Source organism: Euphorbia lathyris, chromosome 9 (assembly GCF_963576675.1).
Source record: "Euphorbia lathyris chromosome 9, ddEupLath1.1, whole genome shotgun sequence".
Classification (NCBI taxonomy): Eukaryota; Viridiplantae; Streptophyta; class Magnoliopsida; order Malpighiales; family Euphorbiaceae; genus Euphorbia; species Euphorbia lathyris.
In genome coordinates, this window is record NC_088918.1 from 44,105,364 (window position 1) to 44,111,197 (window position 5,834).

General features: G+C 36.8%; 1 non-coding gene across 1 annotated transcript; it reads right to left on the minus strand.

The window, feature by feature from the left end:
- Nucleotides 1–5,512: 5,512 nt before the first annotated feature.
- Nucleotides 5,513–5,619, minus strand: LOC136207765 (small nucleolar RNA R71). Its single transcript, XR_010676893.1, has one exon. It is a non-coding gene; the product is annotated as a small nucleolar RNA R71 (small nucleolar RNA).
- Nucleotides 5,620–5,834: the final 215 nt, after the last annotated feature.

A 5,834-nucleotide genomic window follows, 5' to 3' on the forward strand; every position in this document is an offset into this window, starting at 1 on the left:
CATTATGTGTTTCCTAGAGAATTTCTGATCTTAACCTTGCTACATCTAGAACACATAATCGACTACCGATCATCATAGTCCCATTATTTTCCACAGAAATATCAGGTCTTTTACCTTGTTGTACACGATCTCTCATTTTCTGTAAATAAGGATCATGCCACTGTGCTTCTTGGATCCTTTCTTTCAAATCTAGTTTTACCCGTAGTGTAGCCATCAAACCTGTTACTTCATTTACTTCTAACTGGACATTTATGGCTCACATCTCCACTAGTGAATTCAAACTATAACTCTTCATACTAGCCACAATATTAACACTCTTTCTACTCAAAGCATCTGGAACCACATTAGCCTTTCCTGGATGGTAATCTATTGTAGAATCATAATCTTTTAATAGCTCAATCCATCTCCTTTGTCTTAGGTTCAGCTCCTTTTGTGTAAAGATGCACTTCAGACTTTTATGATCAGTGAGAATCTGAAATGTCTCCCTATATAGATAATGTCTCCATACCTTCAATGTATGGATGACTGCTGCCAACTCTAAGTCATGTGTAGGCTAATTCATCTCATGAGGTCTTAGTTGCCTAGAAGCATATGCAATGACTTTCCCATTTTGCATTAGAACACATCCCAAACCTTGTCTCGAGGAATCTGTATAAACAACAAAGCCACCAACTTCAGAAGGTAACACTAACACTTGTGCAGAAGTCAATCTCTTCTTTATTTCCTCAAAACTTTGGTGACATTTATCATTCCACTAGAATACAACTCCCTTTCTCAGCAATTTAGTTAATGGACCTGCAATCAGAGAAAAATCCTCTACAAATCTCATGTAATAACCAGCTAACCCAAGAAAACTTCTAAGCTCTGTAACATTCTTTGGTGGTTCCCATTCATCAATAGCTTTAATTTTGGAAGGGTCGGGCTGAACCCCTTCACCTGACACCACATGACCAAGGAATACAACTTCATCCATCCAAAATTCACATTTGCTCAGCTTTGCATACATCTGATTATCTCTTAAAATTTTCAAAACAATTCTCAAATGTTGTTTGTGCTCACCCACAGTCCTTGAGTACACTAGGATATCATCAATGAATACCACAACAAACTTATCTAGATATGGCTGAAAAGTCTTGTTCATTAATGCCATGAAAGCTGCAGGAGCATTAGTCAAACCAAAAGGCATCATAAGAAACTCAAAATGACCATACCTTGTGCGAAAAGCAGTTTTAGGTATGTCAGCTTTTGCAACTCTCAACTACCAATACCCCGATCTTAGATCAATCTTTGAAAAATGACGAGCTCCTCTAAGTTGATCTAACAACTCATCAATACGGGGCAATGAATACTTGTTCTTCACTATCATCCTGTTTAGTTGTCTGTAATCAATACACAACCGCATACTTCCATCTTTCTTCTTTACAAATAATACAGGTGCTGCCCACGGTGAAGTACTAGGTCGTATAAATCCCTTCTCAAGTAGTTCTTCTATTTGTTTCTTCAATTCTTGTAATTCTATTGGAGCCATTCTATATGGAGCAATTGATATAGGAGATACTCCTGGCATTGTCTCATCCCCAAAATTATATCAAATTCTCTAAACCCCATAACTACTAAATCTATAAGGAACTCATTCCCCCTCACTTTTATATGACAATCTCTTAGAACCTGATTTACAATAACATTATTCCCAACTGGTAGGATAACTCCCACATCATATCCTAATGGTTCTACCTTCCCATTTATTTTCAATATAAACTCAGGTGTTATGTATGAATGAGTGGATCTAAGGTCAATCAAAACAAAAGCTAAGGTATCAAGGATAGGAATTATACCGGATATAACCGCTGGTGTTATTTGAGCTTCACCCCTTGTCATATTAAAGGCTTTATTTCCTATGTAAATTTTGTGTCTGTCCACCCATAGGAGCATCATGTCTACCCCATCTACCTCTTCATCGACCTCTGCCTCTATCCACCCCAATTGCACCACCTCCTATATTAGACTGAGGTTGAACTCACTCTCCTCTATCAACTAATAAGGGACAATCATTACGATAATGGCCTGTTTTTCCACACTCAAAACATGTACCCTACTTAAATGAACCATAACACTATCCTGTGTGAGATCGGCCACATCTGCCACAAACCGGGGAAGGTCCCCAACACTCACCTCGATGTACCCATCCACATGTCTGACAAGATAGAAAAGATATTGTCCTCGCACTTCCTCTATACCCAATGCTAAATCGACCACTTGAAAATCTGTTACTACCAACAGATGGAGCACTAATCAAAACATTTCCAAATCCGCCTCGTGATCTAGTCCCACCATGATGGATACTACTACTACCTCTAAATTGTTGAGAATAGCCTCTAGAAGAAACTGAGAATCCACCTCTCCTTGATGGCCTACTAGACTGGCCCTCAGCCCTTTTGGTTGCAAAAATTTGTTTTCTATCTTTCACAATTTCTTCAGCTCTGAGTGCAGATTATACTAACAATCTAAAGCTAGTTTCATGTGCATGAATCCCCATTCTAATATCTGGGTGTAGACCATGTTCGAACCTACGACATTTTGCTTCTTCTGTAGCCACATTTGCAGGTGCATATTTGGCTAAGGTGTTAAACCTAAGCTCGTATTCAGCCACCGACATATCCTCATGCATAAAGGTTAAAAACTTTGTTTGTTTCCTATCTTTATATATCCTTGGCAAGTATTTATTAGTGAACTCCTTCTTGAAAATATCCCATATCATTTAAGTTCTAATTCTTGTCCTTTTTATAGATCTCCACCATTCTAAAGCTTCACCAGTGAAAAGATTAGAAACATATTTGACCATTGAGTCTGGTCGACATTCTACATTCTCAAGTACATCTTCAATCTCGGCCCACCACTTATCAGCTATATCAGGATCTGTACTATCCTCAAACTCTGTTGCACCCACCTTTTTATGCCTCTCAATTTTTTTTATCAAAGATTGGCGCATCTTGATGAGCTTGAACACGTGGCTGACCTTGAGCCAAATAGATTCCCATCATCTGTTCAAACTGGTTGTAACCCTGAGAGTAACTTGCATGTCATGGACCTCCTATATGTTCTGAGCCCTCAGACACATGGACATGACCAACTGAACCATGACTAGACACATTACCGGTTTGTCCATTCTCACCATCAGACTCCATAACCCTATATGAAACAGGACCATGTCAACATGCTTTAGAATAAGAAAACATGATTATGTGGTCTTCACTTAGGAATCCAAAACAAGTCATACACATACCTAATCCCTAGGAAAGTAGACCCGATTTGATACCACTAAATGTAACCCCCTATTAAGCCCAAAATATACCTAAAATATCATTAATATTTACATCAGTTTTGCTATGAATTTGTGTTATTTATATCTATTTAGAGTACTTTTACGTCTAAATATATTTCTTTCATGCAAGGTACCTAAATATTTGGTAAAATCCAAATAGGAGTGAAAACGGATCAAACACGAAGGAAAAACCCTACGAAAAGAGTCAAAGACGAAGGAAATCAAACGCACCGAAAACGAAGACGGGAAACGAAGTCGAAGACAGGAATAAACACCCGTGTCGCGACCGAGATTCCCTAATCTTGGTCGCGGCACGCTAAATTCTGGCGTCTCTCTCCTTCATTTTGAAGACAAAAAATGCTCCCTCAATCTCGGTAAGATCAGAAATCCTGGCAGCACTATCTTCACATGTTCAATTACAAAGAAACGCGTCCGTTCGGGTGGATAGGAACGTCTCTTCACAGCGGACACGACCCTTAAACACGACTCTTCAACATCTATAAATAAAGAGTTGATTTCAAAGTTCAATATAGAATTAGATTATTAAGATTAAGTACAGAATTTATGCAGAAATTCTGAGTCACAAACGATTCAGAGTTAGAAGATCGGTTTTGTAAAAATGATATGATGTACACACATTGTTTATTCATTAATTACAAACACAGTAGCAATTAGATTTAGAGTAAGATCGGTTCAAACTAGTTTACATTTTGGTAGTAGAAGAACCATCTCTATTCCGAAGATTCAGCGAGAAGATTAAGTAGCGGATTCGACCCGGAGCCTGACAAACTCTAACGAGGTTTGAGGAAAGGAACGACCCGAAACTCCAATGTCGTTTTGAATGCTTCCATGCTTTTTATTCTCTGTAAACTTGTATCAAATTCACACTTCATCTAATAAAGTTCATGCAATTCAATATAATTTTATGTAGCACTTTGGTAAAGGATCCGAAGTAAGTTCTGGTGTTTTCATTAAAACGTAGTTAAATTCAATATCTTTACAAGGAAACTTTGTTGAACACTTAGGCAAATTTATTCTTAAGGACGATATGATCGTTAAGTCGGCTTATCGGAAATAAGTATTAATTTGGTTAAGGTAGCAATCTAACCCGACCGTAGGAGGATTGTCTGCGGTTCAAAGCCTTTTAATTGAAGGAGTTTATGTTATTACACTTTTATAATTTATACAAAGTTTAAAGTTGTTTTCTTTGCTTAATGCAAACGAATACATTTAATCTCTTATTTTAAACACTAAACGTTTCTGTTTTGTAATTCATATTCAAACAGAATTGATTTCTAACATTCTTCATATATTCTATCCTAATTCTTATTTAATAAATCTCAAAACCAATTTCAAATAACGATTATCTATTTTATAAACCTTAAGTCGTATTTAAACTACATTTAAATAAGTTTTTGTGAGAAAACGTTCCTTGTGGGATCGATATCTTTTTATTACTACAAGCGAAACCGTGCACTTACGGAAATCGCTCAACAAGTTTTTGGCGCCGTTGCCGAGGAACGCCAAATTTTTTTACAAAAATTTAGATTTTTCGTGTTTTATTTCGAATCTAGGTTTATACATACTTATTTTAACTTTTATATTTTATTTATTTTTATTTACTAACATATTTATTTTTCAAATTCTATTGTGAAGGTAGTCTTGGTTTGTGCAAAATTTCAAGTTCATGTGCAGTTTTCGAAGTTCAGGCATTTCACCAAACCCAATAGACCCAGAAATTGAAAAGACACTTAGAAATAATAGAAAAAACAAGAAAGACAAAAAAAAAAAGAAAATTCCGAGCCAGAAAATATGGCAGATCCACCAACGCTCATAGATTACGTTAGGCCAGGAGTGGCCGGTGTAACCACTAGTATATTTAGACCCAAAATAAACGCAAACCAATTTGAAATTAAGCCAGCTTTGCTTAATATGTTGCAAAATAATGTAACATTTTATGGGTTACCTAACAAAAATCCTAACACCCATTTGACAAATTTCTTAGAAATTTGTGACACTTTCAAAATACCAGATGTTACTACCGAAGTAATCAAACTTCGACTCTTTCCTTTCACTTTGAAGGATAGAGCCAAAGATTGGTTAACTTCTATGCCAAGCGCAACATTTGCAACTTGGGAACAATTAGCCCAAGCATTTTTATCAAAATATTTCCCTTTGGCAAAAACCGCAAGAGTCATAAAAGAGTTGAAATCTTTTTCTCAAAATTATAATGAAACTCTTTATAAGGCTTGGGAATGTTTTAAAGAACTTCAACGTTTATGCCCACACCACCAATTACCCGATGCACTTTTAATGCGAACTTTTTACAATGAGATAAATCCTACAACTAGAGGTTCATTAGATGCTATGTCGGGAGGGTTATTCATGAAAAAGACATCCGCCCAAGCAAGAGAACTTTTGGAGGAAATGGCAATCAACAGCAGTATGTGGCCCGCAGACCGTGGACATATACCAGTGGCGAAACCATCATCCTCAACCACATCATCCGTTA